The sequence below is a fragment of the Mixophyes fleayi genome, chromosome 3, assembly GCF_038048845.1.
Source record: "Mixophyes fleayi isolate aMixFle1 chromosome 3, aMixFle1.hap1, whole genome shotgun sequence".
NCBI lineage: Eukaryota > Metazoa > Chordata > Amphibia > Anura > Limnodynastidae > Mixophyes > Mixophyes fleayi.
Genome location: NC_134404.1, coordinates 136,868,590 through 136,882,258, shown reverse-complemented (window position 1 = coordinate 136,882,258; position 13,669 = coordinate 136,868,590).

Sequence of the window (13,669 nt, the reverse complement as noted above, 5' to 3'; positions counted from 1 at the left end):
GCTGCTGGAATCGAGTGCACAGTGCATGGCTAATTTGATAAATTGTGTTAAACTGTTAGGCAAACATTCTGCTTTATCATAAATATTGATTACAGATCTCTTTTGATTCTCAGCAACTAACAATTAACATTAGTCTCAATATGCAACATGGATGATTTGACACTTGTTGATGGTGCCTTTTCAATATAATAAAAGAAAAATACACATAGAATAACTACACTTTTTAAAGGAATTTACACACATTTTATTAGCTATTGTAAACAAAGTGTTCGATTACCACAGGGTAAGTTTGGACACCAACACAAATATTGTAAGGAAATATCCTTAATGAAGGATCCCTAAGACACAAGTGAATTAGTGAGGTCTTGAACACACGTTTGCAAGCTTCAAAGGTGCCTTGGCTATCTGCTACGCCACTGTACAAGTAGTGACAAGAACAGAATAGAATAATAATGAAAGATGAGCACCAACGTATATAATAAGTTGGTGTCCTTAAAAGATGTTGAAAACTCCAAATATTTTCACATATTATACACGGTAGGAACTGGTATATGGTGAGTAAAAATGTATGCATATTGAATTATATCCATGTTCATTAATACAAATCAAAAGTATATTAATATTGCTACCATTTTTGTGTTCTCTTTTTCTACTTCTGAGAGTATAGATTTACTATGTCTTTGCAATAAAGTCTTTTGCTACAACTCCTTTCATCTGTTGTAAGTGATCACAATGTTCAACATGACAGATAGGCAGATTAAACACCAAACCATATACAAAAGCACTCTCACATAAGTCACAGAGTGGAATAAATGCACTCAAACATTTACATAAACAAAGGTAAGACACATACACGCATGAATCGGGGGTCAAACCCATTACCTTATCATTGTAAGGTTAGTTCTTTATCCACTAAGGTATACTTCAGATAGAAAAACACCCACCAAACTGCACAATAACTTTTTCGGCCAGCTGAATCGCTGTCTTAGGTCTGTCAAATCTGGCAGGTTGCATTTATTGTTAACGGAATGACGGATAAGGTGCTATAAAAAACATAACCCTACATACACACACATAAAATAAAAAAATGCTTGTCCAACGCATCAGGACCTTGAAAGACTTGACCATGTTAATAATTGAAAAAAAGAAAAAAAAGTTGTGTATCTTGTGCTATGTTACAAACATTTGCGTATTTTTATTCCTATTATACTTTACTGAGTATGCTTAATGGAGCCTTGTAAATGGCTCTGTGCTTATGGTTGACCTGGGGGCTCGAACTCCTGCACTTAGTACTGGTGGGTGGAATACATAACCACTACACTATAGTGTCTCACATTAAGTTTACACATTAAGTTTACACATTAAGTTTACACATTAAGTTTACACATGTTAATTCAATACATGTAAATGATTTTTAGGGAATATAATTATAGTCCAAACAATTTATTCATTATTATTGGCACAGTAATAAAAGCTAAGCGCATTATTTACATCTGTAATAATAGTTTAAATATCGACTTAACGTACAATGAAGAACCTTAGGTAAAATGCCAGCATGACTTTTAGTCAAAAACAAACTTGTTTAATTGGTACGCACCTGTCAGCTCTTAATGACTTCTGTTCGCCATACTCTTCGGCGTTCGCACCGGCATTTAATTACCTAATTAGAGTGGTAGTTAAAAATACCTTGCTTGCACTTTTGTGTTGTTGTGAGTTTCACAATTCAGGGTAAGTAGACTGTAGATGGGCAAATGTTTTTTGAATCTGATGTTTACTGCTGTACCTTGCTCAGTACTCAGTATGTTTAAAGATGTAACTATATGTTGGTGAGCAAGAAATCTCTATTGCTGCAGAAAGGGCTTAATGTACTGTGCTAGTGGTTTTTATGTTGAAGGTTAGTGCAAAAGTGTTTGGTTAGCTGTGGAGTTTTAATATTTAGTCCACTGTGTATACTTAGAGGCGGAACTGCATACAGTCCTCTAGAATGTAGTGAAATGATTAAATATTATCCCTTTTATTTATTTTTTCTTTTACTTGTTTACCCTCCCCCACAGACATTTGGTTCTGCTGGGATTTTGACTAATCTTGTTGTGTGCCATTTTAAGACAATCTTGTCTGTGTGTGTGGTAAGTATAAACCAGATATAGTTTCTTACATACCCCTTGTTAAAACACCTTGCAGTAATAATGGACATGGTTTTAGGATTTATTTTATTGTGCTATAATCACTTTTAATAAAGTGGTGTTTTTTGCCCCTACCTTAAAAACACATTAGCACTCTGTATTTAGTGTTTCACTCCCTTCACATTTGTACGCCACATAAAGGTCAATCTAACTAATCTGATTTGTGAAAGGGTCTATGGCGATGGTAAGTATCACGTTTGCAAGCACTTTGGTAGTGGTTCTATATGACTATATGGTGTTTGGACAATGAATATGGTTTGTTTATGTAATTATTTTTTTATTTTTATTTTTTTATTTTTTATACAAACTCCCCTTCCACATTACTTTCATCTACTTATGGACTGTTCTTTTACACCATGAAGCGAAAGCATGAATAACAACATCATTGTAAGTATTGGTTGTGTAATTTGTGCCAAAGTCAGACAATGCAAAGTCTAAACGTTTCACCTAAGTGCTGGTTTGTGACCTCTTCCTTTTCACACATATACAGGCACTCCTGGAGTTTCAGTACATTATGCATCACGAGGGGCGTGCTCCTGTGCCCCGTCCTAACCAGCAACTACGCCGACGTCGCCGTCCGAGGGAGCGCATCTTCAGGCCACGTGTCAGCCTCTTTGGGATGTCAAATGCGGAGGTTGTCTGTCGCTATCGGCTTCCTCCATATCTGATCTTTGACACCCTGCGCATTGTGGAGCGTGACCTTGAGCCAATGCGCGTCATCCCAACAGCAGTACCGCCTTTGACCAAACTTGTGGCGGTACTGCACTTCTGTGCTACTGGGTCATTCCAGTTCACAGTTGGGGTCGCTGCAGGAATGTCCCAGACGACCTTCAGCCGTGTGCTGGAGGTTGTCCTGAGGGCATTTCAGTCACGACTTCGGCAGTTTATACATCTGCCACTCGAAGAGAAGTCTCTTGTGCGGATCAAGCAGCAGTTTGTCACCATAGCTGGCTTTCCAAATGTCATAGGGGCTGTAGATGGGACTCATGTGGCACTGGTGCCCTTGAGTGGAAATGCTTCCATTTACATTAACCGGAAGCATTTCCACTCAATAAACGTCCAGGCCATATGTGACCCGTCTCTCCTGTTTCGAAACCTGGTTGCGAAATGGCCTGGGAGTACCCATGACTCCTATGCATTTCGTAACTCATGGTTGTGGCCTAGATTGCAACAGAGGCAAGGGGGTGTGACACCACACGGAGATGCGTGGCTTCTTGGTAATTATGTGCAAATAATGGTTCCCTCAACTATAAATGTTTAGTCATATTGTATGGCAGACATAGATTGTTAAAGTTTAATATAGTAATTGATATTTTACTGTTACACATGTGCCTTGTATTTATAGATTTCCCTACTATAGAGTGATTGTATCAATCTTTTGACTATTAAGAGATATAATGCTCATGTAGCCGTATAACTGAAAGTCACCTATTAGTAATAGGTATGTGTCTTGAGAATAGTGGACTTTGGCAGGTGTAAAAATATTTGTTAGGTGCACTTTGCCAATCTGTAATGTTGATTTACCTTTGTTGTTGAGGCATTAATGGATATGGCTAGTTTTGTTTGGAGGCTAATTATACAGTATTAAGATGTAGTAACCTTACTATTTGGCCTATATTGTAGTTTGCCCTCATATATTAGAATGTTAGTATTAAATTTATATCACATATAGTTGTAGTCTTAAAAGGTTTTGTTTTTTTTGTTTTTTTTCCTTTCCTCTCTTCCTACATAGGAGACAATGCGTATCCCTCCTGCCCTTGGCTCCTCACTCCTATATTGAACCCACACACAGAGCAGGAGGAGGCCTATAACTCGGCTCATAGGGCCACCAGATCGGTCATAGAAAGGGCTTTTGGAGTTCTCAAGGCTCGATTTAGATGCCTGGACCGGTCTGGTGGCGCCCTGATGTATGAGCCAAGGAAGGTTTGTAGGATCATCGCTCTGTGTGTGGTGTTCCATAATATTGCCATCAGGAGTGGGGCACCAGGGGTCATGGACGAGGTTGCTGGGGTGGAAGAGGCGGAGGAGGCAGAGGAGGAGGAGGAGGAAGATCAAGTCCCCCCCCTCGTGAAGTAGTGCGTGGCTCAAACTTCAGGAGCTATGTTGTCGATCGTTATTTTTGAGGTAATAATTTTTAATGCACTTGTTCAACCTTAACATTTCAAAGCTGTGTGTTAAAATCATCGGCAAGGTTAGATGATATAAGGTATGTTAAGTTCAAATGTCAATATGAATCTACATGGACTGGTGTGATAGTGAAATGTCTAATATGTGTAATAATTTGTATTTCAAATATTTGCTACCTGTTTTTAACCTTTACAATGTGTGTAGAAAGTATATATTCATGTCTGTAGGTTTTGCCTCAATGTCTTTTGCTAAATGCACCTTAGTGTGTTAGATTTCATCTACAGGCTAATGTGTTTTTTTTTTTTGTTTTTTTTTAATATTTGCTACACTTTGGCCAGTCCAGACTTTGCACACTTGATGCTTGTATTTGCTAAGTCACAAAAGGCATTAATGGTGTAGTATGTAGATGTCCCCTAGTGTCATAATGTGTTAGCTAAATTGTGACCATGTAAATGTGGCCTAACTCTGGTTATTTATCCATGCGAGGTTTATAGGTAATTGTTTGGCACATATAGTGTGTTGTAGTGGTCATTTCTACAGCCTGTATATAACACCTGGCCTGGAGTGGTGGTCTTTGTGGCATTAAACTTTTTATTTTGTTTGCTTTTTGGAGTGGTGCAATTCGTGTCTCACTACATGTTGAAGTATTTCTCCAGAGCTCCAAGGCTGCTTATGTCTCTCTTCAGTCTGGCCACATTGGTATCTCTTCATCCAAGGATCTTTGCCACACACACACACCGTTAACTTCTTTGCTATGTTTTTGTTAGGCTGTTTGGATTCATATATGTAATAAATATATCTTATCCTGCAAATGACTCTGCAATCTGTTGTTATGCCATTTTGTACCATTACTATAGTGCTGTGATTTCTCTTTGAATACACACAGATACTTGTGATTTGCTTTCCTAACTATTGTGTAACAGGTATACTTTGAAAATATACTATTATTTTGTGTGGTTTTTTTGTCCTTTGCCACAGACACACCATAGCCTACAAACACACTCTATGGTGTTTATGTTCAGTTATAGGAAATGAGTTTAGTTTGGAGGTTTGTATGTGTGTTTGGTTGCTTAGTAGTTAATTTCTTGTACACTTTACAGCTTTTAGAGGGAACATGGTAGGTGCATAGCAATATAGGCATTATAAAATGTGTAACGCATACAAATAATGCAAAAATGTTACCGGTGTTACGTCCAATACTATAAACTTTTGGCCCTTGCACAAACAGGATAACTAGCTTTCGCCTGTGCTAGTGGCACTTTGTTTAAAAGTGGGCCAACACCCACATGGCACACACAAAACCAACACTAACAATGATGGTAAATGCGTTAGTGTCCTAAGGTAGTGTCGTGTTGCTACAAGGGCAGATTAACATTATGTGTAACCCACCTTTGGAACGGCTAATAATACAGTATACACCCTTTTCATGGTGTCTTTACAAAGTTTCATTGTTGTGGTGTCTAAATGTGTAATTATTAGACTATCCAAATATCTGTTGCATTTCCCTCTGTAAATATAACATATCGACAAAAGCCACATTCCAGCTTGGTTGTACTACAAATCCTATGTCAGTGTGTGTGTCACTAGTAAATTATGTTAGTTTGGGCCTGATTAGAAGCTATGACTGTTTAAACATGCTAGTACATGTGAAGAGTCTTTTGCGCCTCTTGCATTGTAACATGGTTTTCTCCAGGACACTGAAGTAAGGATACAAAGCTTTGAACATCCTTATTCATTCTGGGCCAGTGATCATGTGCAATGGGTACCTGTGTCTGTATTTACACGAAATCTCCACCTACCAAACGACTCAGCATAATAATTTGCACGTCATGTCAACTAGCTTGCCCTTGCGTAAATAAAATCCACCACTGGAAGGGAGCAAAAATGTATTGTCATGGCCAGTATAGGAATGAATGAATGAGTTTTCATAACTGAATAAACTATAAGGTCTGTTTAGGCAAAAAAGGTATTAAGGCATCCAAATTGTTTTGAACTGTCATGCAATTGTGGAATGAGACCATAGAGTTTTGTTAAATAAGGACTGTATCAATAAGATTGGGTGAAAAACTACCTCTTGGATATCCATCACGGGCAGCACAGTGGCGTAGTGGTTAGCACTTTCACCTCCCAACACTGGGGTCATGAATTCAATTCCTGTCCATGGCCTCATCTGTGTGGAGTTCTCCCTGTTTTTGCATGGGTTTCCTCCAGGTCCTCTGGTTTTTACCCACACTCCAAAAACATACTAGTAGGTTAATTGGCTGCTATCAAAATTAACCCTAGTCTCTCCCTCTTTGTCTGTCTCCGTGTCTGTCTGTGTGTGAGTATGTGTCTATATTAGGGAATTTAGACTGTAAGCTCCAATGGGGCAGGGACTGGTGTGAATGAGTTCTCTGTACAGTGCTGCGGAATCAGTGGAGCTATAGAAATTAATGATGATGATGATCACTAGGTGATGTAGATAATGTTGTGTATACTTAATTAAATTAGAGGGTGTGTTTCTTTGGCAGAGTAAACCATAATCAAACTGCCATGATTTTAGTGTCCTTATGACATGATTAGCCAGGCACACAGCAAACAGCTCACACAACACAACATACACCCTTATATAGTGTACAAATGTCACGGACATCTGTATTTCTTTGTCCGATTATGGGCCCTTGGGACAAGCTGGAGCTGGACTGAATAAGAACTTAGCAGACTCGATCCTCTTCCTGCTCATGTTCTTGATGATTGTCTAATATAGCAGGGGAATGACCAGTCTGCAAATGTGGCCAAAAACTCTGCTTTTGTAATGCAGGCCAGAACACTGGAGGCAAGACCTATCCTCTGGAGAGAAGTGTGTTGTTCGGCCAATGAACAGATCACAGCAGCAGATTTAAATAGGGTGTCCCAAACAACTATTGGCTGATCAGTTAATGTGATCTGAGCTGGTGATTCTGGTTGGTCTGGAATGATCACCTGACTGCATCCAAGCTGGCCACGCCCATACAGCAGAACAAACAGTGTGTGTTTTCAAATGGTGGTGTGGAGGACGGGAATGTTGCAGACTAACAGAAGGGGCCAGGGTAGACGTGATATGACAGAGGTGGATGGGGTAAGTGCACCTAAGAACCCAATTTGACTCACTAACTATATGTGCTTAGTGCAATAAGGACATTAAGTAACATTTAAACAAGTGTTAGACTAAAGGGTGATTGGTGTACCATACACTGTGCATTAGTACTATTCTTAAAGACAAATGCCTTATTAGATCTGTTAAAATTTTCTACAGTCGGAACGGTTCAGAATAGTAGTTAACAATACTTGACCTGTCGCATTATGGGAAATAATCTTAGGAGTATTTTGGCGCTATTTGCACCTTTTTTTTCTGGCTACTTTCTGTCAACTTACAGTTTACAAAAACAATACTTCCTTTACAGGATGATTTTTGCAACCTATAAAGGCCCACTGTAGTAGTGCCACGCTTGAATTAAAAATATTTACTCACACAAATAAAGAAACACTGTGGAAAAATCATTCTAAAGCTTAGCTTGATAAACTTCTTGTTTAAGTCTTCTTGACCAAACCATGGGCCTGAATCATTCTAGAAAGTTAAGGCAAAGTAACTAAGTCAGGCCAAACCATGTGGCATTGGAGGGGTATGTTTGAAAAATGGAGCTTGCTGTTTCTTATGGGGGGGTAGGAGAGGTCCTAGATGAACTTAAAATTACCGTCTACAAATAAGCTATCAAGTATTTGTGCACAATATTAAGATACAGACAGTATGTAATTTTTTTAAAAAAATGGGTGATATTTTACTACCCTGACATTAATTCATGGTTTCTAGCAGATTATTGTAATAAGGATCCTTTGCATTTATGACCCTGAATCAATCTGCCACTTGCTTTTGGACACCACACTGAAATTAGATACCTATTCCTTAAAGAACCTTAATGATTCCGCCCGTGTGTTCGGAGGTAATATTTTGCTTATACTTGATAACAAGTATTGCGTACAAAAAACCATAATAGATGATGTAATAATAAATAAAGAAACCCATACTTATTAATAAAAAAATTTTTTATAATGAAACAATACATATTTTTTAATCAAAATATGAAATAAGGTTTGGAAACCAAAACAATAAATTATTTTCTCTTAGGCTTTTTGTAAGGAATGGGAATGGGCTGGCTCCGACTCCTACTTCTTGTCACCCGTGATGTAGAGGAGTCAGATGAAGCAGCCAAACCTGCATGGGAAACGGTTTGTGTCCGACGAGGTGAAGGTGCAGCCCCATGGACAGGGGATTGGGAAGGGACCACGACAGGGGATTGGGAAAGGACCACGACAGGGGATTGGCCGAAGCAAAACACACAAGACGACAGAGGGCTGGGTCAAGGAGGGAGGACACAACAGAACCAACAGGGAGGGAGGACGGAATAGAACCAACAGGGAGGGGGGACGGAACAGAATCAACAGGGAGGGGGGACACAACAGAACCAACAGGGAGGGGGGATGGAACAGAACCAACAGGGAGGGGGGACGGAACAGAACCAACAGGGAGGGAGGAGTCAGACACAACAGGGAGGTTGGAGCCACCAGCCAACTGGGTATGGGGGCTGGTGAACATAAAATCTGAGCTGGGAGAATGTGGCGGAGGTGCGTTGGGAGTGGGCATGCAAGAGATCACCCAGGAGTGTTTCGATATGTGACATTGTTTGATTTAAATTTGCCATTTGGGTGTTGTGTGTGGTCATTAAAGAGTTGTGTGTGGTCATTAAAGAGGTGTGTGTGCTCATGAAAGTGGAGAGTGTGTTTATGAGACTTGTAAGTTGCTGATCCGTGTGTTGGACAGTGCTCGCTATAAGTGCCAGGTGATCATTCTGTGATTCTGTGGCGCAGTTAAGTCTTTGTGATGCGTCCGAGAGTACCCGCTCCCATGCATTTTGAGCTGGATCCACCTGATCCCCCTCCACATCACGGGCAACTTCTGAAACGGCTTCAGTGGCCTGCTGCTCGGAATCTGTAGAGAGAATAAAAACAAACACCAAGATATTAGATAAAAACATTTGGGAACAATAATGTTTTTTTAAAACATATTGAGGTACGCCTGATGTAGCATTGGTCAAGTCTGAAATCACATTTAATGTGCTTGCAGCCCTTTACAGTCACCCAATCAGACTTTAGTTTTTTTATTTTATTCAAATTATGCACAAAACTGTATATATAGAGGATTTTTATCTTCACTGTCTACGTTACATTTCCTCAAATGTGATAGGCTAAGATATTGTGCAATCAAAGTTATCCTTCAGACACATCCAGAGAGTTTATACATTTGCACACTCATCATTGTACCTAGTGGAGCGGAATCTCCTCTTCGGGATAGGCTATAGCCAGTGTCTATGTCGCCCACCCCAACAATCTCCACAAGAGAAATTGCGGCCCTTGCCCACTCCTCAAGCGGATTCAAGGAAATGTCCATTGGTGGGCCACCCCCAGTCCCGTGCGCATGCCGGTGTTGCCGTGCCAGTTTGCTTTTCAGCCTAGCTTTATAGTCTGCCCAGCTGCGGAATAGACAAACATTATGGTGTTAAATATCTGCCTTTTGTAAAGGTTAAAATCAATATACTAATTAAACCACATTTATTAATGGCACATTGTACACTAATGTCTTGGGATTTACAATCGTGGTTAATGTGCACAACTCATTATGTAAATGTGGCCAAGGCCCATGCTGCTTGGAACCATCATCTAAGGCCCTGATAGAAGAAAAGATTATACACACAAGGCTGCTTTTACATCACAGTTGCCTAATTAATACTAACACACAATGTACATACATGTCTATATATATATCTATATAGAGAGAGAGAAACAAAAGCTAATAAATACTACTCAACACAGTCAGTCACATTCTATAGCCCTTTTTTACAAACATTGGCTTTGTACCGTTTCTGGACCTCATGTACTTTTCGTCCATGGGGCGATATATCATTAATAGCTAGCGTAATTAGCTCCCAATGGCGGTGACGCTCCGGCCCAGTAATCTGCCGCTCCTCCGAATGGAATCGCTGTAAAACCTCAGAGACTAAAACCTCTAATTCTTCATTAGAAAAGTTTTTTTTGCGCATACTTGGGCGCCCGGGTGCCTGCTCCCCACTGGGGCCTGGGTCACACATATTCCTATTGGAAAGATAATTAAATTAGGTTTTGGCAATGCAAACAATCAGGTGCCAATACAGATTGTATGGCCATCCACCCCCTTAAAAGGTTTAATTTGGGAAAGTACTACCTAGGTATAAAACACATGGCCCTTATTCTAATCAACATTGTTGCTTCTATATTGAACCAACATTTACTTTGTCCACTGTATTTTTACATTAATGGTCGACAAATACTACTTACACATTCAGCTACTACTACCAGTTGCCACTTTTAAAAGCCTAACCTTGGTTAACAGGTTTAGCCACATACATAAATTAATGATATCACATTAAGTTTGTCGGAGTAGCAAGCCCTATATGGTGCTTGCAATATTACTTTGGTAAATCAAATCAGCCAGCAACACACTTAAATGTGTACTACAAATGCTATTTGTTATGTAAGCGTCCCAATACATTTAAACATTTGGATGCATGTGTCCCTCAATGCAATAAGTCAGTTATTAGTGTGTGGGATATGGATAATCTAACAGTACTTAGCATAGTGCATAGTTGCCAACTCCCGGGAGAGGGGGCTAGACTGAAGGGCGGGAGGGGGCGGAACGAGGCCAATCGCGTCATTTTGGCCCCGCCCCCCGCAAAAACGTAATTTGCGTTGCGGGGGCAGGGGCCAAAATGACGCGATTGGCCTCGTCCCGCCCCCTCCCGCCCTCCAAAATAGCGTGATTCACAGAGAATCGCGTCAAATGACGCGATTCTCTGTGAAATCCGGGATGCGGGAGAAATGCCATCTCTCCCGGGAGCCCGGGAGACTGACCCGAATTTCGGGAGTCTCCCGGACTTTCCGGGAGAGTTGGCAAGTATGGCATAGTGTAAGCTACTAATGCATTCTTTTACAGTTAAATGTGAGGCCAAGGCCACTTCTGGTCACACTCTCATTACAGCTAGGACACACATTTTGTGCATACACAGATGGCTAAATGAGCAGGTACAAATTATTGGTATATAATACAATATATCTGACCTATTTATACTTACTTTTATATATTTGCACACAAAGATAACAAAAAATAAGATTACAACAGTGTGTAATATTTGGGGTGGCCTGCAAAACAAAAAATTACGTTGATTAAAATGCAAGTTAAGTTTATGTTATCAACAATGCTAACATCTAAATATTATTGAGTGCAAGATTGATAAGGTAGAAAAAATTAGCTTATTGTAGGCAAATATACCATTAGTGCCATGTTAAAATGTGATGGCAAGGCCCCTTTTTATAGCAGTTTTATGACAGCTAGGACACACATATTTAATACAAAAAAGAAGGCTACATTAGAAGAGAACTGAGAACCAATCGGAGCTCAGAATACTGCTGAGTTGGTTTCTGTGAGGAAAAATGAGGGCCAGTATTTTCACGAGGCGTGAGCTCCGTGTCCTCACAGAGGCCATGGACAACGTGCCCTCTGGGCGATATGTGTCCAATGAGGGTAAACTGCGGGCATATCAAAGGGTCCGCAGACATTTCCGCCTGCGGTATGGGATACGCAGGAGCGTTGTCCAGCTCCAGAGGCGCTGGAGCGATCTCCGGCGCCGTCAGCCCAGGCTCCTTGATGACCTCCGGCAGGAGATTGTAAGAAGTGAGTTCTGTATTAATCGCAAAAACCATCACATGTGTACATATATATTTGCTATATGTTTGTAAATAAGTTCACCCTAATCACCTGACATGGCCTACATAACAATGTGCAAGCACACTCTAAAGGACATGCCCCTTCCAGTGCACCCAAAATGCTTTGCCTCCTGTCTCCTACATTTGTCTGCTGACAATTTAATGACCTAAATGTTTTATTGTGAAAAATCTGACTATTAAGGGTGGGTTTTGGAATCAGCCATTGTAACTCTTGACCCGTGTGCTGTAGCTTGCTGGTCTAACCTTAAAAACATTTTGTAGTGGCAGATGTGTTGTCATTATTTGGCAAAGATGTAAAAGCCAGGTTTCAAATTCCACCTTAGTGTATAGACTAATTTTTAAAAACTCCCATAAGATGCAAACAGATTACAGAGTATACTAGATATAGCTAATCAATCATTACTTAACTGCCTATTTTGACTATTGTAGACTGTGAGGTAGTCCCAACAAAGGGTGATTTCCAAAGTATACTCAACATTCTAAGATTTGGAGCTCCATCCACTAATTCTGTGGTCATGTAAAGAGAGAACTAATTGACATCATTACCAGGGCCATGGGAGTTTGCAGACTTAAATTCACCGACATGAAAAAACATACTAGGGCCAAATTTGTACAAAACCAAATTAGGCGGCCAGTAGTATGTTTGGGGAGTGTGTTAGACAACACATGCAAATATGGAGCAAGCCTCCAAACTCCACACATATGAAACAAAAATCAGGGAGTTGACCTCATGACCCCAGTGGTGTGAGGCAGATGTGCTAACCATTAGACCACTGTGCCGGCCCAACAAGTCATGTGAAATGCTTTGTGTTCATCATGTTTAGCTCCTTGCATTGTTAGTAGCTAATATTTCTGTCTGCTGACAATGTAAAGTTTATTAAATATGTATGATCACCTGATTGTCATAATACTATCAGTTATTTCAAATGGTGATTGTGTTAACATGTCCATTTGTTTATATTTCCTTGTTTCAAACAGACCGGGCACGCTGGGAACGCCGGCAACGCCGCTGGGCAGTGGTGGAGGCGCAGGCAGCGGAGAAGTAGGAGGAGGAGTAGCCAGTGGCGATGGCAGTGGCACTGTCCTCGGAGGAGGAGGAGGAGCCAGTGGTGGTGGCAGTGGAACTGTCCTCGGAGGAGGAGGAGGAGCCAGTGGCGGTGGCAGTGTCACTGTCATCGGAGGAGGAGGTGGACCTGCCGGTGCCAGTGGCAGTGGCAGAGGTGGAGGAGGAGGAGATGGTCCAGCCGGTGGGAGTGCAGGAGGAGGCTGACCCGGAGGACCAACAATTGGAGGAGGCAGCATCGGGCAGCCAAGAGGCAGTGGCCTTTGATGATAGTAAGTATTTGGCAAAAGTGAGGGACCTAATTTGATACGATTGAGATGTCCATTATACTTGTACATAATCCCTGCTGTGACACATGATGTTGATTAAATGGTGACATAAATGCCACTGGTTTAACACATAATATCTGCCTATAATTTTGATATACATGAAACACTCAAACCACAGCCAGAGCCATATTTAT